The sequence below is a fragment of the Phallusia mammillata genome, chromosome 2 (assembly GCF_965637545.1).
Source record: "Phallusia mammillata chromosome 2, kaPhaMamm4.hap1.1, whole genome shotgun sequence".
Classification (NCBI taxonomy): domain Eukaryota; kingdom Metazoa; phylum Chordata; class Ascidiacea; order Phlebobranchia; family Ascidiidae; genus Phallusia; species Phallusia mammillata.
The window spans coordinates 3,276,406-3,300,630 of NC_137253.1; the positions used below are offsets into that span (position 1 = coordinate 3,276,406).

A 24,225-nucleotide genomic window follows, 5' to 3' on the forward strand; every position below is an offset into this window, starting at 1 on the left:
ACGTAGGTACGGTACGCAAAGAAAGCTTAGGTCCTGGTACGGTACGTGGTACGGTCCTTCACTAGAGCGTACCACCGTACCAAAAGCGTACCGTACCTCCGTACTGGTACGCTTAATAAATGTTGATCAAACGGTCATTTTTGCATCATTACTATTTGCAGATAATATCAAAATTGTTCAAAACTGGAATTTAAGTTGTTTATTATATGATTTTATCACAATGTCCTTGTACCAAAATAGTGCTAAGTCTAAAAAAGTTTATGACGTCACTGCTAAATATATTGTGCTTACGGGCTGACGCTATGCAATAGGAGGGTTACAAAAACGCGCACATGACAAAAACTGAGATCAACTCGGCATTTGTAATTGATTTTCATGTAAGTTAAAAAAAGCTAGGTACAGTGTTGTTGTCTCTTTCGTAGCAATGATTTTAAGAAACATGATGTTGAAAATAATACATTGTCTCTGCACGAGCCCATCGTAGAAAACACATCAACCCTTTCGAATAAGCTGGTTGTAGTGGGGTAGCTTGAGTTATGGTTGCCATATCGCCCCTATTTTCTAAAATTTGTCCTTATTTTGAAGGGCGATGTCTTAAAAAAGTTCATTGTCCTTATTTCTAAGAAATGTTCTTATTTTTGACTTACGTCCTTATTTTGTCTTATTTTCCACGATTACTAGTCAAATCCCTGCTACAAGTAAAAGCAAACCTAGACCTGAGCTGTTGTGAGATGAACGAAGTATTTTCTACGAACAAGGAGTTGCTGGAACAGATTGTTCCTGGGCAAAAAAATATGACATGTGATAGCTATGTATGGGGCGCCGTTGACGAATAAATTAAGTTGCTGCAAGATAGCTAACCTGCAGCGAAACATAGCTAACTTGCAGCAATTTAGCGTTGCAAGTCAGCTAACTTGCCGCAAGTTAGGTTATCTTGCGGCAACTTAATAGTTAACTACTTGATAGTTAACTGCATTTGTTCAAAAACGTTTGTTTCGTTTCGTATGAAAATTAGATTTTTTAGATTGTCCTTATTTTTGGTTTCAATTGAAACTTAAGTCGAAGGCAACTCTGTGAGTTTAGACACCTCTCCATTAAGTGCATGTCATAAAATGTATCCAACTTAATCCCGATTGGTTTATTTGAAGGTACGGTACGCAAATTTTCGTACCGTACTCGAGGTGGTACGGTACGTCTCGATTTTTGACATTTGGTACGGTACGGTGGTACGGTACGCTCTACGTAACGAGGTACGTGGTACGATCAATCGAATACGTACCGTACCGTACTGCCATCCTTGATTTTAACACTATTTGACTTTTTTCTCTCGATTGAGTGCATTTAGTTTGGGTGTTTATTATCTTGCCATGGTGATATTATGAAGTTTTGCAATTCCATTTTACATTTATTTGTTTCCAAACATTTCAGACATAATAGGGTTTATATTTCTCCAATAAGCTACCTTTATTGTCTTTGGTAAAATTCCACTGGAATGTTTCAGTCTCCTCCCAAACCCTCAAGCTTTATGACACTGCAAGATTACAATTCAGCATTTTTTCGACAACAAATACACTACAGAAGGGTTGGAATCAGATTAAACATTTTTTGTGTGTATACTGTTCTACTTCCACTGTGTATGTTTTGTAATTATTTCTGACACTGCCTGTAACATGATATTCTGCACATTTTGAACTTAAACTACTTTGAGTTGTTGTTTTTTTTATTTTGTGAATGCACCATCTGTTACAATGGTGATCATCTGACAAAAAATACAGGATATCTGTATGAACTTGTCTGGTGTATTTGTTGCCTTCAGTCCTATTTAGCAAGAATTTAAATGTTGGTGATAATTGGTGTGCAGGTGTGTTTTTGCAGAAAATTGCATATTAAAAAGAATAAAAACAATATTTTATGATTCTGACTGGAATAGTACATAAATAGGCAATTCATTTGGGTAGTTAAACTTGTCCACCCTAACTGCTATAAAGTCTTAAATGCATTTATATGCACATGTATCCCTTTGAGATATTAGAATTTTGTTAAGAGTTTGTTGTTTGAGAATTCACAACATTAGAAAAAATTTATTCAACACATGTTGTTTGCAAACTGAAAAGGCTAGATTAAATGAGCTAATTGTGAGCTTACTAGATTCATGGTTTATAACATAAAAGCAAAATAATGTTGAACCTACTACAAAAAAAACTTTTAAATATTTTAAACTTTAAAAAACTTTTCATATTTTAGCTCCAAGATTTTGCTGACAATCAAAAACAGCAGTTTGGATCAGCACAAGGTGATGCTAAATAAAGTATCACATCGTCTTGTGTGAAGAAAATAGCCATCCTTGTTGGATTTGTGTCTTAAATATTAATAAATGCATGTAAACAACTTATATTCCACAATAAAACATTTATTACCACTTAATAATAATTTATTTCAACATTAACTGAATAATGTATTCCCAGTACACAAACACTAATACACATCACAATCAATCTACGCATATTTATTGGTTATTACACACTGGAATACATGCGTCCTATTAATCTACAAATCATGTCTTAAAAAATCGCTACACAAATGCCTAAAATAAAAATTATCGTCATTTTTCCACTCTCCCCCATTGCCCGCAATGCATTTTTGGGGCTTCCTTTTCAGCCCCCATTACGCTTCAATTTGCTTCAGAAATCACCCAACCGTTCAACGGAGTAGCGCAATCCAGTGTTTATAGAGATCAGTGCGGGTATCCAGCAGAGCCTAGGGATTCAAGTATCGTCTCACAACGATAAAAACGCTATTATTAACATGGGGCAAGTGTTTGTATCAATCTGAGTGATTCTGCGGTTAGTTTGTTTGCTGTGTGCTGACTGCTACAAACTTAAAAGCTGTTGCCAATCGGTGATTTTTATACTCTAACCTTAATTATTCGTTCTACGCACTATAGGCTGTATCATTGATTTTGCATGTTGGTAATTTTTGTGGTTATAAGTTGTCCGCTACAACAACTACAGTTCGTTACTATGCAACATATCAATAAAAAATCCGAAACTTTGCCGCTACTTTGTGGGCTGTATTGTATTTTGTTTACGTATGCAACAAATAAAGTATAATACATCATAGTTATATGGCACGTCATGGTTATATGTTGTATTATTAACAGTAAAACGAACTTGACAGGATTATAAAACGCATTAGCTGCACCTGGTAAGGAGAAATGCGACTTAAAAGGTTAAAATCTTGTTTGAGAGAGAATCAAATAGTATTAAAGGCCGCGCATCTGCGTTGTGCAACATGGCTTGATTACACCCGGTTAAAAAACGATGGTAAACAACAACAACTATATCAAAAAATCTAACAAACTTTTTCGAATCCTTATTGCCCCTAATGTCTCAACCGAACAGTCATTTTTCGCAAGTCATGTTATTGAACACATATTGGGATGATAGCTTTTCCAACAGCTGGACTGGTGCTTGTGTAATTAATGTGGCGCACTTTCGACCTATTTCGCACAAGCGGTATCCGATGTAAGCAAAGGTAATCGTCCCAATAAAAATATTAACCCTTCTACTATGTTTTTGTGTTATTTTGTGCAAAAGAAAGTATTTTGTGTTGATGGAAGGCAAACCTAATGGCCGAACAAAAACGAATTAATGCAAAAAGTACCACATCCGTCCCTTTAGTGAAAATGCGTGACTGTGCCCGTTCCCTCATGGGATGTTTGCAGTCTTCACTGATAATAAGTTGCAAATGAAAAGACTTTTGCAAGAACCAATCAGAAAAAAATGTTCTATTTTATTAAAGTGTTGCTCAGGGAAATACTTGTGTTGGCAGGTAATACAATTTTTACAATTACAGCTACAACTCATCGTAGCTAATTCTTTAATCACACAATTGTGATGTCACACATATGCACTGTTTGATTGTGATGTAATACTTAAAGTGCATACAAGGTATTTGCGAATTTCTAAAAATTACTGGCATTTGTCAGCTTAATCGAATCCACTCATTCTATTTTTAACAGTTATCCTCTCTGCTACATGGTTTGTTCAGTGTGTTGTTTAGGTTTTATTAAATGTGTTAAACCTGATCCTTAAAAGTTTGAAAATGTAAACTGTTTATTTTCCAGGATTTTACAACATAAAAAATGCATAAAAATGTGTCAAATTGTCAGTCTAACACTTTGATTAGTTGATCCATTCCGTATTATGTTCCAAACAGATCCTTGCTGTTATTTTCATACTTCATTAAATTGTTCACATACTTAAATCTGTACTTCCTATTTCCAGAATATAATTTGCTGATATTAGACATTTATTTTTCATCTTGTAATAAGCTGAATATCACTTCTTTGTAGTTTTATTTGGTTTAAATCTGCTAAAGTTCTCTGCATTTAATTTTGGACCATAGCAGATTGAATATATAGAGTATGTCTACTCAATGTAATATTATGTTGTTTCTCTTAAACAGCACCAACAACATTACCACTCAGTGAGGGAATAACCCAGATTATGGATTACATGACAATGCCCCACTTACCAGAGAAAAAGCTTAAATTGGCCAAATGTACTATCTTTGTATGGGATTAAACTTCCAAAATGGACATGTTGGAACAAATTAGGTATATATAAGTTTTTGTGTTTTTACATTGATATAGCTGTTAATTTGTGAATGTTTATTTAAAACTTTTGCCTTTTAGTATCACACTAGAGAGCTGGGCTGAACATAATGGTATGCTGTTTTGATAATAATCACTGAATAGCAGATGTGATTGGGTTAAAAAAGCCACCATGACTGTTTGCAGGTTTGTATTTCATTTTTCTCCTTATCCTGTGCAAAATACAAATCAAAAGCACTATTCACTTAACATTCCAATGCCAAAACTACATGTATTATGTTCTTTTATAGATTCTATGGTTCATGTTTTGTGGTTCTGAGAAGTTTTGTGTGTACCATGACTTAAATTGAACATACATAATTAGTTAATTTGACATTAATTTGAGTTACTGATGTTTAGCAATGACCTATTTTTTACACCTGTTGTTTATTTAATACATTTATTTCATAACAGTCTGTGAGGGGATTCATTCTGACTTGAATTTAATTGTTTGTGTCTATTTTAATTCTCGGTATGTGCATGGAATGTCATAAATACTGCTTTCTTTGTTAAGCTTTGAATGCTTACTTGAAAACTTACTGTTACGCTTTTTCTCTCACAGTCCTATCTTTGTATACAACTACCAACTAATTTAAGGAATCACTGAAATCACTGAACGACATTTGCTGCTCACAGAGGAATGTACCATTGTCATTCTGCCAGAATAAAAACGAAAAAAGGAATGCGAAACGAGAGAACGTCACGGAAGGATGCGCAAAGAACGTTTTGGCCAAATCGAAATATTGACAAAATACGCTAAATTTAATAGAATTTTTGAAATCTTTTCGGGCCCATTATTTTCTTTAAATTCGCCTCATTGACTCATCTTTTAGTCTATTTTAATAATCCGTTTTCAAAAAAGTGAACGCGACTCGATAATTACAGCAAAATGCAATTAACTATCACCCACTTTGGGCCTAGTGCCAATAGTGACGAAATGCGCTAACTTGAATACAATATTTGAAATCTTTTCGGGCCCATTATTTTCTTTAAATTCGCCTCATTGACTCATCTTTTAGTCTATTTTAATAATCCGTTTTCAAAAAAGTGAACCCGACTCGATAATTACAGCAAAATGCAATTAACTATCACCCACTTTGGGCCAAGTGCCAATAGTGACGAAATGCGCTAACTTGAATACAATTTTTGAAATCTTTTCGGGCCCATTATTTTCTTTAAATTCGCCTCATTGACTCATCTTTTAGTCTATTTTAATAATCCGTTTTCAAAAAAGTGAACCCGACTCGATAATTACAGCAAAATGCAATTAACTATCACCCACTTTGGGCCAAGTGCCAATAGTGACGAAATGCGCTAACTTGAATACAATATTTGAAATCTTTTCGGGCCCATTATTTTCTTTAAATTCGCCACATTGACTCATATTTTAGTCTGTTTTAATAATCCGTTTTTAAAAAGGTGAACCCGACTCGATAATTACAGCAAAATGCAATTAACTATCACCCACTTTGGGCCAAGTGCCAATAGTGACGAAATGCGCTAACTTGAATACAATATTTGAAATCTTTTCGGGCCCATTATTTTCTTTAAATTCGCCACATTGACTCATATTTTAGTCTGTTTTAATAATCCGTTTTTAAAAAGGTGAACCCGACTCGATAATTACAGCAAAATGCAATTAACTATCACCCACTTTGGGCCAAGTGCCAATAGTGACGAAATGCGCTAACTTGAATACAATATTTGAAATCTTTTCGGGCCCATTATTTTCTTTAAATTCGCAACATTGACTCATCTTTTAGTCTATTTTAATAATCCGTTTTCAAAAAAGTGAACCCGACTCGATAATTACAGCAAAATGCAATTAACTATCACCCACTTTGGGCCAAGTGCCAATAGTGACGAAATACGCTAAGTTCAATGCAATTTTTGAAATCTTTTCGGGCCCATTATTTTCTTTAAATTCGCCTCATTGACTCATCTTTTAGTCTATTTTAATAATCCGTTTTCAAAAAAGTGAACGCGACTCGATAATTACAGCAAAATGCAATTAACTATCACCCACTTTGGGCCAAGTGCCAATAGTGACGAAATGCGCTAACTTGAATACAATATTTGAAATCTTTTCGGGCCCATTAGTTTCTTTAAATTCGCCACATTGACTCATATTTTACTCTGTTTTAATAATCCGTTTTCAAAAAAGTGAACCCGACTCGATAATTACAGCAAAATGCAATTAACTATCACCCACTTTGGGCCAAGTGCCAATAGTGACGAAATGCGCTAACTTGAATACAATATTTGAAATCTTTTCGGGCCCATTATTTTCTTTAAATTCGCCACATTGACTCATCTTTTGGTATGTTTTAATAATCCGTCAACTGCCTTAAATGATGATGTTCAGTCGCCTACAGAAGTTTTAAGCGATTTAGATGAAAGCGTTCGCAGTGTGACAGAGGTTTTAGTAAAAACAGTCGCTTTGAATCAACCGCTATCGTATTTGTCAACTGCATTAAATGATGATGTTCAGTCGCCTACAGAAGTTTTAAGCGATTTCGATGAAAGCGTTCGTAGTGTGACAGAGGTTTCCGAACAAACCGTTGTTTCGGATGACCAAAATTCGAATTTGTCCTCTGAAAACCTTGAAGTGCCTATGGATGTTTTATCCGAAAAAGATAACGAAATATGCGACTCTAACCCGTTTTATGATGTGTCGGTATTAGATACCACAACCATTGAAGACCTTGGTGGGGTTGGTGACAAAACCAAAAAAAAAGCATCGGCATGTAGACATGGTCAGGGTTGAGGATGTCATAAATTTTCGCTAGAAGATTGGAGAAACATGGTGGCAGATCGTACAAGAAATCGTTTTGGTACCGACTTATATCGTGAGCTGGTTTTAGACAAAATTCGAAAGGTGTATTGCTCGTGCGTTCCAAACTTTTCAAACAATTACTTGGTTGATGTTGATGGTGTTGCAACAATTACAAACCAAGACGATTGTTACAAAGAAGGTTGGGTAAATTTGTATTGCAGCCCTAGAAACTGCAAAAACTGTAAATGTGAGGTAAAATATTCAATTACATTCGTGTCATATGTTGATAAAGTGGAAGTGCACGTAAAGGTGAGTGGATATCGAAATCATCAACCTGGGTGTAAAAGGCGAAGAAGAGTTACTGGTTCGTTTAGGAATACCCTGCGCAAAAGCATGCAAACGAAGACCGCTGTTAAAGAGTACAGAGAACTTTACGACCAAATGGAACCGGAAGAACGTTGGTTAGGTGCGCACACATATCTGCCGTCCCAATCTGTATTGAATAATAGTAGAAGTGAAGGAAGTCTAGGTCGCCGAATAAGCAAATTGTGGTACATTAATCTAAATACTTTACGCTTAGAAATGGAAAAGGAAAGCCAATACTTTATCAGACACATTTCTGTTCATCCGCCAATGGTGGTAATGTATTCCGAAGCGCAGGTAAAAACTTTCAATCAAATTTGTGTGTTTGATATTGCGTACTTAGATTCGACAGGAAGCATTTTGCGACGATTTGAAAATTATTCCGATTTTCAGGTGTACACCTTATTGATTAGAAACCCAACACAAGGTGGAACTCCCCTTCCCGTAGCAACATGTGTCAGTTGTTTACATGATGCAAATACAATTAGTCATTTTCTGGAAAACTTTTTGTTCGACGTGGCTAAAATTTGTGGTCGTGCTAAAAGACCATCGCTAATTATAATTGATGGGTCAATGGCGATGTGGAACGTTGCATTGAAAGCGATATTGCATGAAACGCGATTAGACTTTTACAACCGCTGTTTCAAAATTGTGACCGGGAGATTTGACGAGGTTGACTTGACCAAAACTATCTTTCATAATTGCTACAGTCATGCCATGAAAGCTGCCAAGTGTTTATGCCATAAATACAGCAATAAACGTAAAATCGTTACAACTTACTTGTTTTGGATTAACGTAATGTTTTCATGCACGACGCTACCTGAACTAGATGAGGTCGTAGAAAGTTTTTACATTTTGACAAACTGTAAAAAAACCTCTGCGTTGGTTTGCGACGAAAATGTTTATTGCAACCCTCAGTTGTGTGAGAAGGTACTGGAAATTATTTTAAGTAGAATTTGCGCATCCTCGCAGTTAATGCTGGGAGATTTAACTCGGCATGACACAAAAGGCAATCAATCAAGCGAACAACTCGATGCGTACGAAGCATTTTTCAAAAAGTGTGAAATTTTGCAACAAGCTGGTCACCAAACTATTATGTTAAACAATCAAACTCAAGGTATAATTGAAGAACATTTCGGAGACATGAAAGTTAATTTTATTGATGGCAAGCGTGTAGGGCGAATTGACGACTTTGTGGTAAAATACTTCAACGCCATAAAGGTTTTACAAAAACAGTTCGCCGACTCTGTGCAACACCTTACAACAACTCCTAAAAAAGTCTCGAAAACACAATTTGTTCCGTTTGCAACTTCGACGCCTATGGTTGTGTCTAAGTTTAAGAAAAGAAAACGCAATGCGACCAGTTTTTACTCGTCACAAGGTTTCGTGAAACAGCTAAAATATCAAAATAAGGCAACTTCGTTACAGGACAGTACCGAAGTGACTGACACGCCTGTTATTCCTGCTTTCATATTTTGTCCCAATAATGACGATGTTGTTGCAACGTGCAAACCCGTAGCAGATCTCGTTTGGAATAAGGTTCCTTTAAACCCAGTAACAATTGCAAATTCGGCTCTTGTTATGCCATGTAACCAAACGTTATCATGGCTGGATTTGTGCTCTATTTGTCCTAAGCCAATTGGTTCTACATACAAAGCTTTGACGCAAAACGCATACAAGTCCCACTCCGATCAAACGCTTGGTTGGTTAACAGACAAGGCTGTTGATCATTATATTGCACGAGTTGTTCGTCTTTGTAACTATTTACGTGCTGATCAATTTCTGATTTTCTGATGCCAATAACGTGGAGATGTAGTGCGTGCAACAGAACAACGGTTCAAGTTGTGGGGTATGTGTTTGCTACACCGTTGATTTAATTGCAGCAGAAACCCTGGGTATGAGCGTTTTTCCGTTTGACGAATTTAGTTTTCGACAATGGCAGACTTATGCATTAATTGAGAATTCGTGCAAATGTAATGTTCAAATTAAAGCAGGAATGGAAAACGATTTTTTAACTACTTGTGGTCTTCCAAATGATTTTAATAATTGCTGGATGAATTCAACTTTGCAAGCGGTTCAAAGTCTTGTTGTTGAGCTGCCTAAAAGTTTTGTTCAGAACATACAAGGAAAGCTAGCTGGTTACATTTGCAGTTTAGTGCAGAAAAAAGTTGAAGTTGACTCATACACCGCATTAATCGAAGAAGTTTGCAGATACAAAACATGGAAAGTAGGAGAGGACCAAGATGTTAGTGAGTTTTTCACACTTTGCGACTTTGAACTGGTTTTGCAGCATTGCAAATTAAATACGCGTTTTCAACTTAAGACATCAAATACGTGTGTGGTTTGTGGTACGGTGTCAAGAACAGTGAATAATCAAAGCATTATATTTCTGTCAATGTTTCAAAATATACCCGACAACCAACTTCTATCCGAGTATTTTAATGCAGAACTTAATGATACTGTCGCTGCCCACTGCTCAGTTTGCGGTGAACATACGGAATCATCTGTGGCATCACAAGTAGACAACGCTTCGGAAATATTTTGCTTGGCATTAAAGCGGAACGTTTTGCAAAAGAAGTGTTGTACTTCAGTAAACCCTGATAGAACTCTATCCTTACAATGTTTTTCGCAAACGTATCCCTACAAGTTAGTTTCTGTGGTAGTTCATATGGGATCTAACGTTGCATCTGGTCATTATGTGTGCTATAGATTTGATGAACTAGGATTAACCCTCTTCAATGATAAAATGGTAAAACGGACATTATTTGAATGCGAAAAAGAAAACATTCTGACTGGAAGTTGCCTGTTTTTTTACAAACGAATCGGCGGAGATGTTGACGCCATTGCCAAAACTGTAACTCCAACGACGTCAGTTAAAGTAATAGTTAGACGGCGACGTCACGTCAACTTGTCATCTGTTACAACGAAAGACATTGTTGTCAGCAAAGACATAGATCTACACCAATCAGTTGACGATAATTTAATTCTGATTTCGGACTTTGAAAACCTACACTCAGAAACAAAAGAAACGTACAAATATATTGCTCACAATCTGCATACAATTCTTTCCAAAACGTTTAATGAAGCCAAATGCTTACCCGAGTGTTATCGTATGTGTTTATTTCATGAAAAGCGCAGAAGTGAACTGATTGGCATAAATCAAGAATTTAGGTTTTGTAAGGGTTTAAATAAAGAATGCCTTGAGAATGTTGTGCGCTTTGTTGATCACAAATTCTGTCGTTCTCGCGTGCGTCAGCGTTTTATTGGACAACAAATATTTAGAGAATCTTATGTGGGAAAAGAACTGAAATCTGAATATTCGCCGACAGGAAGTTTGATTTCTTCCGCGCTTGAAAATACTCCTTTTGATATCAACTTGTTTCTAACCCACGTACTAAATTTGGAAGCTTATATACATTGCGCCATGAAGGTGAAGAATATGTCGTACGTAGATGCTTCTAGAGAAATGGGTATGTCGGCAAAAACTTTTCAATGATATTAAAAACGTATAAAAATGTTGATCTTCGTATTAAATGAATCCATCAAAAAATTGCATGAAAAAAAATCGCATTGCATGAAAAAATTGCATTTCCATGTTACAATGTTGCGCTATGTGCATGCACTGCATGAAAGCTAGCAGTTTTTTTTCTTTGTTTGGACAAATAATTTATCAGGAAATTGTAACCATTGCCCAAAGAATAACACTACATTGTAATGGTTAAACTATTAAATTTGTTCAAACAAAGATTTTATCTGCAAAAAATAAAACCACTACTGTTGTCGGAACCTTGACATTGGTGTAGTGGCTTTCAACCAATACCGGCAAAATAAAAATTGAAGGCGAACAGGATTAAAATAATAGGCCCGAAAAGATTTCAAACATTATATTGAACTTAGCGTATTTCGTCACAGTAAGCATTTGGTCCAAAGTGGGTGTTAGTTAATTGCATTTTGCTGTAATTATCGAGTCGGGTTCACTTTTTTGAAAACGGATTATTAAAATAGACTAAAAGATGAGGCAATGTTGCGAATTTAAAGAAAATAATGGGCCCGAAAAGATTTCAAAAATTGTATTGAACTAAGCGTATTTCGTCACTATTGGCATTTGGTCCAAAGTGGGTGTTAGTTAATTGCATTTTGCTGTAATTATCGAGTCGGGTTCACTTTTTCTAAAATGGATTAATAAAATAGACTAAAAGATGAGTCAATGTGGCGAATTTAAAAAAAATAATGGGCCCGAAAAGATTTCAAAAATTGTATTGAACTTAGCGTATTTCGTCACTGTAGGCATTTGGCCCAAGTGGGTGTTAGTTAATTGCATTTTGCTGTAATTATCGAGTCGGGTTCACTTTTTTGAAAACGGATTATTAAAATAGACTAAAAGATGAGGCAATGTTGCGAATTTTAAAAAAATAATGGGCCTGAAAAGATTTCAAAAATTGTATTGAACTTAGCGTATTTCGTCACTATTGGCATTTGGTCCAAAGTGGGTGTTAGTTAATTGCATTTTGCTGTAATTATCGAGTCGGGTTCACTTTTTTGAAAACGGATTATTAAAATAGACTAAAAGATGAGTCAATGTCGCGAATTTAAAAAAAATAATGGGCCCGAAAAGATTTCAAATATTGTATTGAACTTAGCGTATTTCGTCACTGTAGGCATTTGGTCCAAAGTGGGTGTTAGTTAATTGCATTTTGCTGTAATTATCGAGTCGGGTTCACTTTTTTTAAAATGGATTAATAAAATAGACTAAAAGATGAGGCAATGTTGCGAATTTAAAAAAAATAATGGGCCCGAAAAGATTTCAAAAATTGTATTGAAGTTAGCGTATTTCGTCACTTTCGGCATTTGGCCCAAGTGGGTGTTAGTTAATTGCATTTTGCTGTAATTATCGAGTCGGGTTCACTTTTTTGAAAACGGATTATTAAAATAGACTAAAAGATGAGGCAATGTTGCGAATTTAAAAAAAATAATGGGCCCGAAAAGATTTCAAAAATTGTATTGAACTTAGCGTATTTCGTCACTGTAGGCATTTGGCCCAAGTGGGTGTTAGTTAATTGCATTTTGCTGTAATTATCGAGTCGGGTTCACTTTTTTGAAAACGGATTATTAAAATAGACTAAAAGATGAGGCAATGTTGCGAATTTAAAAAAAATAATGGGCCCGAAAAGATTTCAAAAATTGTATTGAACTTAGCGTATTTCGTCACAGTAAGCATTTGGTCCAAAGTGGGTGACAGTTAATTGCATTTTTCTGTACTTATCGAGTCAGGTTCACTTTTTTGAAAACGGATTATTAAAATAGACTAAAAGATGAGGCAATGTTGCGAATTTAAAGAAAATAATGGGCCCGAAAAGATTACAAAAATTGTATTGAACTTAGCGTATTTCGTCACTGTAGGCATTTGGTCCAAAGTGGGTGTTAGTTAATTGCATTTTTCTGTAATTATCGAGTCGGGTTCACTTTTTTGAAAACGGATTATTAAAATAGACTAAAAGATGAGGCAATGTTGCGAATTTAAAAAAAATAATGGGCCCGAAAAGATTTCAAAAATTGTATTCAAGTTAGCGTATTTCGTCACTGTAGGCATTTGGTCCAAAGTGGGTGTTAGTTAATTGCATTTTTCTGTAACTATCGAGTCGGGTTCACTTTTTTGAAAATGGATTGTAAATATAGACTAAAAGATGAGGCAATGTTGCGAATTTAAAGAAAATAATGGGCCCGAAAAGATTACAAAAATTGTATTAAACTTAGCGTATTTCGTCACTATTGGCAGATGGTCCAAAGTGGGTGTTAGTTAATTGCATTTTGCTGTAATTATCGAGTCGGGTTCACTTTTTTAAAAACGGATTATTAAAATAGACTAAAAGATGTGGCAATGTTGCGAATTTAAAAAAAATAATGGGCCCGAAAAGATTTCAAAAATTGTATTGAACTTAGCGTATTTCGTCACTGTAGGCATTTGGTCCAAAGTGGGTGTTAGTTAATCGCATTTTTCTGTAATTATCGAGTCGGGTTCACTTTTTTGAAAATGGATTGTAAATATAGACTAAAAGATGAGGCAATGTTGCGAATTTAAAAAAAATAATGGGCCCGAAAAGATTTCAAAAATTGTATTGAACTTAGCGTATTTCGTCACTGTAGGCATTTGGTCCAAAGTGGGTGTTAGTTAATTGCATTTTTCTGTAATTATCGAGTCGGGTTCACTTTTTTGAAAATGGATTGTAAATATAGAATAAAAGATGAGGCAATGTTGCGAATTTAAAGAAAATAATGGGCCCGAAAAGATTTCAAAAATTTTATTGAACTTAGTGTATTCTGTCACTATTGGCAGATGGTCCAAAGTGGGTGTTAGTTAATTGCATTTTGCTGTAATTATCGAGTCGGGTTCACTTTATTGAAAATGGATTGTAAATATAGACTAAAAGATGAGGCAATGTTGCGAATTTAAAAAAAAAATGGGCCCGAAAAGATTTCAAAAATTGTATTGAACTTAGCGTATTTCGTCACTGTAGGCATTTGGTCCAAAGTGGGTGTTAGTTAATTGCATTTTTCTGTAATTATCGAGTCGGGTTCACTTTTTTGAAAATGGATTGTAAATATAGACTAAAAGATGAGGCAATGTTGCGAATTTAAAAAAAATAATGGGCCCGAAAAGATTACAAAAATTGTATTGAACTTAGCGTATTTCGTCACTGTAGGCATTTGGTCCAAAGTGGGTGTTAGTTAATTGCATTTTGCTGTAATTATCGAGTCGGGTTCACTTTTTTGAAAACGGATTATTAAAATAGACTAAAAGATGAGGCAATGTTGCGAATTTAAAGAAAATAATGGGCCCGAAAAGATTTCAAAAATTGTATTGAACTTAGCGTATTTCGTCACTATCGGCATTTGGTCCAAAGTGGGTGTTAGTTAATTGCATTTTGCTGTAATTATCGAGTCGGGTTCACTTTTTCTAAAATGGATTAATAAAATAGACTAAAAGATGAGTCAATGTGGCGAATTTAAAAAAAATAATGGGCCCGAAAAGATTTCAAAAATTGTATTGAACTTAGCGTATTTCGTCACTGTAGGCATTTGGCCCAAGTGGGTGTTAGTTAATTGCATTTTGCTGTAATTATCGAGTCGGGTTCACTTTTTTGAAAACGGATTATTAAAATAGACTAAAAGATGAGGCAATGTTGCGAATTTTAAAAAAATAATGGGCCTGAAAAGATTTCAAAAATTGTATTGAACTTAGCGTATTTCGTCACTATTGGCATTTGGTCCAAAGTGGGTGTTAGTTAATTGCATTTTGCTGTAATTATCGAGTCGGGTTCACTTTTTTGAAAACGGATTATTAAAATAGACTAAAAGATGAGTCAATGTCGCGAATTTAAAAAAATAATGGGCCCGAAAAGATTTCAAATATTGTATTGAACTTAGCGTATTTCGTCACTGTAGGCATTTGGTCCAAAGTGGGTGTTAGTTAATTGCATTTTGCTGTAATTATCGAGTCGGGTTCACTTTTTTTAAAATGGATTAATAAAATAGACTAAAAGATGAGGCAATGTTGCGAATTTTAAAAAAAAATGGGCCCGAAAAGATTTCAAAAATTGTATTGAACTTAGCGTATTTCGTCACTGTAGGCATTTGGTCCAAAGTGGGTGTTAGTTAATTGCATTTTTCTGTAATTATCGAGTCGGGTTCACTTTTTTGAAAATGGATTGTAAATATAGACTAAAAGATGAGGCAATGCTGCGAATTTAAAAAAAATAATGGGCCCGAAAAGATTACAAAAATTGTATTGAACTTAGCGTATTTCGTCACTATTGGCAGATGGTCCAAAGTGGGTGTTAGTTAATTGCATTTTTCTGTAATTATCGAGTCGGGTTCACTTTTTTGAAAACGGATTATTAAAATAGACTAAAAGATGAGGCAATGTTGCGAATTTAATAAAAATAATGGGCCCGAAAAGATTTCAAAAATTGTATTGAACTTAGCGTATTTCGTCACTGTAGGCATTTGGTCCAAAGTGGGTGTTAGTTAATTGCATTTTTCTGTAATTATCGAGTCGGGTTCACTTTTTTGAAAATGGATTGTAAATATAGACTAAAGGATGAGGCAATGTTGCGAATTTAAAAAAAATAATGGGCCCGAAAAGATTTCAAAAATTGTATTGAACTTAGCGTATTTCGTCACTATTGGCAGATGGTCCAAAGTGGGTGTTAGTTAATTGCATTTTGCTGTAATTATCGAGTCGCGTTCACTTTTTTGAAAACGGATTATTAAAATAGACTAAAAGATGAGGCAATGTTGCGAATTTAAAAAAAATAATGGGCCCGAAAAGATTTCAAAAATTGTATTGAAGTTAGCGTATTTTGTCAATATTTCGATTTGGCCAAAACGTTCGTTGCGCATCCATCCGTGACGTTCTCTCGTATCGCATTCCTTTTTTCGATTTTATTATATCGTGAATCAATAGCGCCCACTGGCGGATTTGTTTACACGGATCGACTTGCCACTGACGTCGGCAAACACCACAGATTTATAAGTTCACAACCCACAGAGGTACCATCATGAACAACAAAAAAAAAAAAAAAAACAGAGGTACCATGATGGGTAACATTGGGCGATTCGAAAGAATTGTAAACGTCGAATATATTAACAAGGTGTGTCTTAACAATAAAACTTGTCGGTTGTTACCACGATAAAACCTGACAACATATTGTCTCGTACGATTAACCTTAACCGTCGTAACATATTACGTCATAAACATTTAACGTTTATCGCAAAAGTTTTTCAGAGTGACGTCACTACTTTTTAAAATTTGACTCATCACCATTATAGTTCATTTTGTTTCGGTGCAATCGTGAAACAACTGCGACCACTGGTGGATTTGATTTTGTTCGCCGCTTCTACTTGACTTGTGATCGACGCCGACAAATAACACAACATTTATCGCCCACAGTGTGCAGTACTGGGACAACACTGGGCGTATCGAATTTGTGGAAATACAATGTCCGTATCAAAACGACCCGTAAGTAATTTTTTTTGTTTGAATAGAATCTCTCTTTGTTATTTTATGACGTCACAAGTAATTAAATGCTCGTGGTTACTTTTTTTGGTGTGACGTCATCAAATCAATTGATATTTCCTATTAAGCAGTAAACGGCCTTAAAAAATAACCGCCTGAGATAAGAAATGCCTTACAGGCTTACAACGACAACCGGGCGTAGTGTTTGTTCTGGCGCAAATCTGACTCCGGGACCACAAGAAATTTTCGTCAACACGACAATCAACTCAGTGGTCGCTGACATTCTGTATCACGCTGTGAGTGAGTTTGGCACGACTGCTTCATCCAGCGTGTCCATCTTCACAGAGACGGAATTGCTTTACATAAGATGTTTGTGATTTCAGATCCGCCAGTAAACAATGCGTCACATAATTAACTTGTTTGCCTTGACCATAAAGTTAACATGCACATTATGTATAAATTTAATGAAGCGTTTCCACAGGGTTTCCGAGCAATGGGATTTTTTTTACCTGAATATTTTTACACGCAGAAACTCATGCCCAAAATCGATAAATATGTGACATGGGCGAAAATTTAAACTTGCAAAAGATGCGAACTCGAAGTGTCCAAAGAACTTGTTTGAAGTTGTGAGATTAATTTGTGGATGTTCAGAAGTTTCTTTTTCCCTGGGTTGTATATCGCGGGTTTACCAGCCTTGTTTTAAAGCACCGTTCTTATATTAACCAAACGTCACCTCTTAGTCCTGCGTTTTTTTTCAACTACTCATACCCTGATATTTTATTCCGTTAGGTGGCGCACCAGAGTTATAATGTGTGATGTTGTGCTTGCAATCGCCGGAAGGAAATTTCTTCACAACCTTCAATTCTTATTGTTGTGGTTTTCGGCTAATGTGAATGCTTGTATATCCAAACCCCAAAATAAAATAGTGATGATTGTAAACACTTTTTGTTTCTTCTTTATTCTTCTGTGCTAATATTACTACTAGTGCCAAATCAAACCACTTTAAACCTAATTATGGCCTAAGTGTCAATCAACAATTAATGCAATATATTGGTCCAAATGTTTAGAATGACATTTCTGACCAACTTCGGAATGCTAACTCTATCACAAAGGTCACTGCGTTTTGTTTGCACGAGTTTTAAGAACCTACTTTCCAAACTTTCGCTTGCATTTTTTGGCATGCTCACATGCACCAATGAATATATTTCCATCACGAAACAAATAATATGGCGTTTATATTTACCTGTTGTCGCATTAATTGCACGTTTTATTGTTTTACTTTTGCACCGTTAGCCGACTCAGGTATGGCACTGCACTGTAACACAATCCCTTATGTTTTACAATTGTCACCTTTTGTACAGTTTTGTTCAAGTTAAACAACTCTCACCCACAAACTTCCAGAGTTCTTATTTATTCTCTAGCAGTTTTTTTTATTGTTTTTAAATAAGAACCGCATTTTTTGTCACAGTCGTGTAGTCTTGTAAATTGTTTTACTTTTTTATTTCATGTTCATGCGTTTTTGTTTGTTTTTTGGTTTAATTCATTGGTAGAACTACTAGCACTGGAACTAAGCTTACGTCCGGTTTGGTAGGTGGCGCAACAGAGCATAGGCGTTTATGGTGCTGACTCAGCAATCATTCTTAATATAAACCCAAACTGCTGAGTCAGCACCATAAACGCCTGTGCTCCGTTGCGCCACCTACCAGAAATTTCCAGACCGGGCGCCAGCCAAATTCCAGTGTTAGTAGCTCTACGTAATTTGTTTAAGTGTCTCAACTAGTATCCTTATTTACTGTAAATGAACTTATCAACGCCCTAAACAACTTAATCAACAATACTCTCTGCATGTATGTCAAAAGTCAACTATTAATGCAGACTTCAGATTTGTTTTGTGTTCTTCTTTCCGGCGCTTGAAATTATCCAGCAAGATTTCTTATAGTGGTTACTTTTCCTGTCGAAGTCCCATCCTCTTTCCCTAACACGGTGGTTAGGTTGTAGGGAACCCTTGACTGGTCCCAGTCGAGTTATACGCACTGCGCGCCACACTCACTTTCTTGTGACCTCCCGTCACATAGCGCCTTACAATACGGTGAAGCTGCAGCGCATTCTATCATGAATCACCAAACTGTTTTGCCATCCATAACATTTCAACGTTGCGCAGCTATTTCCAGGTTGATGATCGTTAGTTTTGTGCTAATATTGTGTCGCTATGCTTTTTTTCACCAAGCGAAATAAACTTTACTCACCAATCAAGTGAAAAAGTTAAAGAACTAATACACAGGATGATTGTTTCGAGTACAACAAAATTTTAAACGAAAAATCGGCACATGTACAGATACTTAGCCCAACCTTTAAGGCAGTCGTTAATTGTAGACTTGTGCGGGTTCGTACAGCAGGTTATGTATTTTCTTTCTCTTTGTATGTTCTAGTGCAGTGTGCCACAAGATGATGCTGGGTGTGCTGCCACAAAACCGTAACTTTTTGTTTTCATTTTGTTTTTGTGTATTTTATCATTATAGCAAATGATACTGTTCACACCACCAAATTAAAGCTACACTACTCACTACATATTCATGTTTTATCACGTCATAACATACTTTCTATTGGCTTCATGCAGGGATCTCAAAACACGCGACCCGGTGTGGCCCTAAGAGGGCTTTTGTGCGGCCCGCGAACTAACTTTTAAATTTTAGGTGTTTACCTTTAGGTGGAATACCCTGTCAGACCCCCTGTCCTAAAACTTTTATGAATCAATTATTCTTTATTAGTAATGTCTAGAAATAAATGAGGCGTTTTAATCGTATGATGGAAATAAGCTGGTCACTCCTGTTGAAAATCAGCAATTCGAATTGTTGCGTCACATTTTGTAATTGTTTCGTCATTGTATGCCATTGTTTTCACACACAGTAGTTTATTGCTTGTATTTTAGTTAGCTACACTGTATATCTGTTTCTTGTTTATTGCATTACAAATGTTTTATGTACATGAAATGGCATAAATGCACAACATTTTTAAGCACATAATATTTTTGTTCATATTACTTTTACAAAAACGTTCCAATATTACGACCATTCACTAACGTAAAAAATGTTTTTGGCCCACAAAAGTTTAAGACCCCCGGCTAAATGCTTTTTTTAGTCTTTCGAACAATTTTCAATCGCATTTTTGATTCGGGTGTGCCGCCAAACATTTAAAGCTTGTACGTTGCGCCGTGTACAACGTCACGAAGCCCATAAATGTCTCGTCGGGCCAGCCACTGTAGAACGCGCTATGGGCTGGGATGTCAAAGGCTTTATTAAAATAAGTTATGGCCCTGATGGGACCAAGTTCTGACTGATAGTAACGCTCATGAATTGTTGCTTTTGGAAAATGGCCAAGCGAAAAGCCAAACGTCTGTTACTCCAACGTTTTCTACTCGCATTCCACTAGGAGATTTGTCCTGTATTCGCGTATCCATTCCCAAAAAGTATTCTTCACAACAACTAACATCGTGAAATAGTACTGTTTGTTGTATCATAAACGCCTTCAATGCAAGTGTAATTGTGGTGGCTAGAATGCGCAGTTTTATATTTTTAACGAGTTTAAACTAATTACACGATTTTATTTTTTAAATGATTAGATTTTTCAATAATTTTATACTAAGCTTGTGTGCCACATCACAAGATTGCGTGCCACATAAAAATCGTTTGTGTTCCACACTAAAATAACCACTGGTCTAGTGGATAAACACAGCAGAAGGTTGTGGATGTAAGATGGTCTTACACAGCGAATTCCAAAATATAATAACACTAACAAGTCGCACATAAGTGCACTAAAAACACCGTTACGCATCAGGAATTTCATAAGTAATGTTATGCATCAGTGGTATCACGTGATCTGAAAAGAAGCTGCAGTGGGTTTTAAGTTTTTGTTGGTCATGGAATGAAATGCATGAAAAACATGTTTTCAGGAACTGCCAGTCCACAAACGAAGCTACAACTGACCGTAATAAGATTTTAAAATCCAGTAAGGTAAGATTTTTGGTCTGATTGGGTAATTGTGTTGTGATGTCACAAGTTTTTACTGTATGATTGTGACGTCATACTTTAAGCGCATGCACACATTAGAAGTTTAGTTTTTTCTGGGTGCGTTATTTTTCTGGTCACCGTGGCTTTGTCTAAAATATATTTTTTAAATAGAGTTATACTGAAGATGATCTAAACTTGAGGAATCTCAAATACCGTATTTGCTCGATTGTAAGCCGCGGCTTATATTGTTTTTTTAGCTGCCGTTTGTGCGGCTTATAATCGAGGGCGGCTTATATTTTAATTTTATACCGAAATCATTTCTACACTCCAATATTTTAAATTATTTGGGGTTCAAAACATGTATGCATGTACAGATTATACGTCGATATACATTCTGTCGGGTACAGTTATCAACGTAACTAACAGATATGGGCAAATAGTCGTACCATATAGCTACACTTTGATGTATTAGGAAACAATCGTATCTAAAATTCCAGCGTGCGGCTTACAATCGAGGGCGGCTTACATTATTTTTTTAACACCTCAACATGCGGCTTACAATCGAGGGCGGCTTACAATCGAGCAAATACGGTATGTGGTTACAAGTTACAACCATCTCAAGGAGGAAGGTGAAAAATGGTCGACTATTACAGAAATATAAAAGTGATTAACAGAGTGACATAAAACTAAGTTGTAAGTAGAAGTTATGTGCATTGGGGTTGTGTATAAACTGAAACACAAAAGCATGTCAAAAATATCTGCAAAAAGACCAGTGAATGTGAATCTGTGTTAGAAAGTGTAACACACTTTACCTAATTTTTCTTGTTTGTTGTACCTTATAATTTATACCATTTGTCGAAATAAAAATTATAAAATATTGAAATATGCTTGTGACTAAAACACTGCGTAGAGGTGGAGTTGATCATCTTAATATTATATATATATATGTTGGGTCATGAAATAAGTGCTTGATCTTTTGTAATGTTTACCATACACTATATTTTGCTTGATGCAGTGGTACGATGAAGCTCTTGACCCACAGCAATAAAAAATAATTTGAAACATGGAATCACTTCAAGCCAAAAATTAAATACTTACACAACAAAACAGGAGACGTCACAGCAATCCAAGACCAGGTCTGGTTTGACTAGAATTGTGTGACAATCTATGACATTCTTTGTTGAGCTTTTTCGATTCGTTGTTATACAGGGTGTGTGACAAAACACGCTTAGCACCAACCTGGATCACTTTCCCAAACTTGCCTATGCGTTTAAAGTGGACGATTGTCTTGTTGACAAGTACTTTGTTATGGTTTCACAATCCCTATTCAATTAAATGGTATAACTATATAAGCATGCTAATATTAATGGTTGCAAACAAAATAAACTCAATTTAGGTGCTGCTAGAATTTTTCCATTAGGTGTCCTGACGCATCGATGCCTCCAAGCATCATACAAAATACCTTTCCATTTAAGACAAGTATATTGATTCTTTAAATAATTTTTTTTTAGCATTAAAGGGTTGTGACTCATGATTGGTTCATTTACCTGTGTTTGTATGATAAAATTTTACCCATAACTAACTCACTCTTATTTCTAACCATGTTTACAGAAATTAATTATGAAAATTAAGTTTGTTTTACTCGCAAGAGACATTTGTCCTTTTACTCTCTTATTCACCTTGTGGGATAAATCCTAAATTTACTTTTTCAGGATCCATGGTTATACTCAGTGACAAATGTGATTATATCCGAGCTTCTGACAATCAACATAAAGTTGCAGTTTACAAAATGCGCAGATGGTTGTGTTTGGTCCAATGCAACTTATAAAGGTTTGTTGTTTTAATATTAACTAAAAATTATTTTTAACTTTAACGGCGGTCCAAATGGCAAAGTTCAAAATACATCACAAGTTTTGAAAACTAATATAAATACAATTGTAACCCAGTACATCTGGAAAATACATTTTATTTTTACACCCAAGCCTCATCACTTCAACAAATGCTTTTTTGAGTTTTTTTTTCAATTAAAAAAAATGTCAAACCTGCAACTTTCTTTCCACAAATTAACTCTGCAATTACAACAAATTCTTTGTTTTTTTAAGATTTGACCTGGAAAATGATCTTCTGTGAAATATCTCCTGAAATTTTTGAATTCTTATCAAATTTTTGAAAAGTAAGTTTTATTTTTACAAAAAATCGTCACTAAAATACAGCGATTGTGCACAAGATGGGAAAATGAAAAAGTAATTTTATTTACAGTAAAAAATAGCATTTCTTTCACAATAATTCTGTCACAGACAAAACTTTAGTTGTTTTGCAGCAAACTTAATCACTTGTTCAACTTTGCTTTGCTGTTTTGCATATTACTCTCACTACTTGCAATCAATTCTCCTCGTCGTTCCTCAGTTAAATTCTCCGCTGTTTTGAAAACTTTGATTGCTTTTGTGTAATATTCGATTGCTTCTTTGAAGCGTGAAGTTTCACCGCAAACAAAACCAAGATTGTGCAACAAGACACCGTAGATGTAATACTTTGAACTTTCATTCCCGAACTTTGTTTCCATAAGATCAAGTCCAAGTTTTATTGTACTTTTACTTGATGCCAAATCCCCGATGTAAAGTTGACTCTGTTCAGTGTAATGCAAACACCAAACCTCTTTTTCACATCGAATTTTTTCGTTTATTTGAAGGTTACGGATTTGCTGAATCATGTCACGCATCAGTGGGATCGCATGATCGCGCACGATTTCTCTGTTTCTGGACTTTAAAGATGAATCAGAATTTTCCATCAAAAGTTCGATAGTTTTTTTAATTCCCCACGCACACACAACGACACTTCTCCCTACAGCAGCGTCGGGATTTTTCTTCACATAGAAATCTGCGGCAATGCTGAAAAACAAAATGGCTTCCAAATATTTGTCTTCATTTCCAAATTTCGTGGCTTTTTCTTCCAGGTTTTCTGCAGTGACCCCTGGTTGACCTGTGATTAACCTTGAAAGTTGTTGTTTTGTCGTTTTTGCTTCGTCATACTTTTTTGTTTTCAATAAATCAACATAATTTTGTGTGTGTTGATTGAATTCGTCAGTTTGATCTGCAAAGAAATAAAAAATGATGTTTTATTTTAAGTTTCATGAAAAAAAAACAGTCTATTATACTTTGACATCGGTTCATGTAAATCAAAAGTTTTTAAAAAATAAATTTGTTTTTAAGTGTTAGCGAACAATTATTTTTCTTATCCTTTAGCTAAACAAATAAAGTGTACACGGATTTTGAACTTTACGCTTTGGTGGTTAAATTAAGTTCGCATTATTTCATCACAATAATAATGATGGATCACAGTCACACTTTGAGGGTGAATAAAACAAAAAAGCTTTATATTTTACAAGATAATAATATACTTTTTATTAGCT

The 24,225-nt window shown here is 35.4% G+C and overlaps 2 long non-coding RNA genes and 2 pseudogenes across 3 annotated transcripts; 3 read left to right on the forward strand and 1 right to left on the reverse strand.

The window, feature by feature from the left end:
- Nucleotides 1-24,225, reverse strand: part of LOC145212396 (uncharacterized) — a 182,923-nt pseudogene that overhangs the window by 78,059 nt on the left and 80,639 nt on the right.
- Nucleotides 3,748-5,558, forward strand: LOC145213905 (uncharacterized). Of its 2 annotated transcripts, XR_013856917.1 has the most exons (4): nucleotides 3,748-3,831; nucleotides 4,468-4,618; nucleotides 4,697-4,801; nucleotides 5,217-5,558. It is a non-coding gene; the product is annotated as an uncharacterized LOC145213905 (long non-coding RNA). The 2 variants fall into 2 exon arrangements; XR_013856916.1 differs by having other exon boundaries at nucleotides 4,468-4,801.
- LOC145212147 (uncharacterized) lies at nucleotides 16,977-18,454 on the forward strand (annotated as a pseudogene).
- LOC145213944 (uncharacterized) lies at nucleotides 20,556-23,879 on the forward strand. Its single transcript, XR_013856929.1, has 5 exons — nucleotides 20,556-20,819; nucleotides 21,832-21,952; nucleotides 22,529-22,646; nucleotides 22,919-22,989; nucleotides 23,770-23,879. It is a non-coding gene; the product is annotated as an uncharacterized LOC145213944 (long non-coding RNA).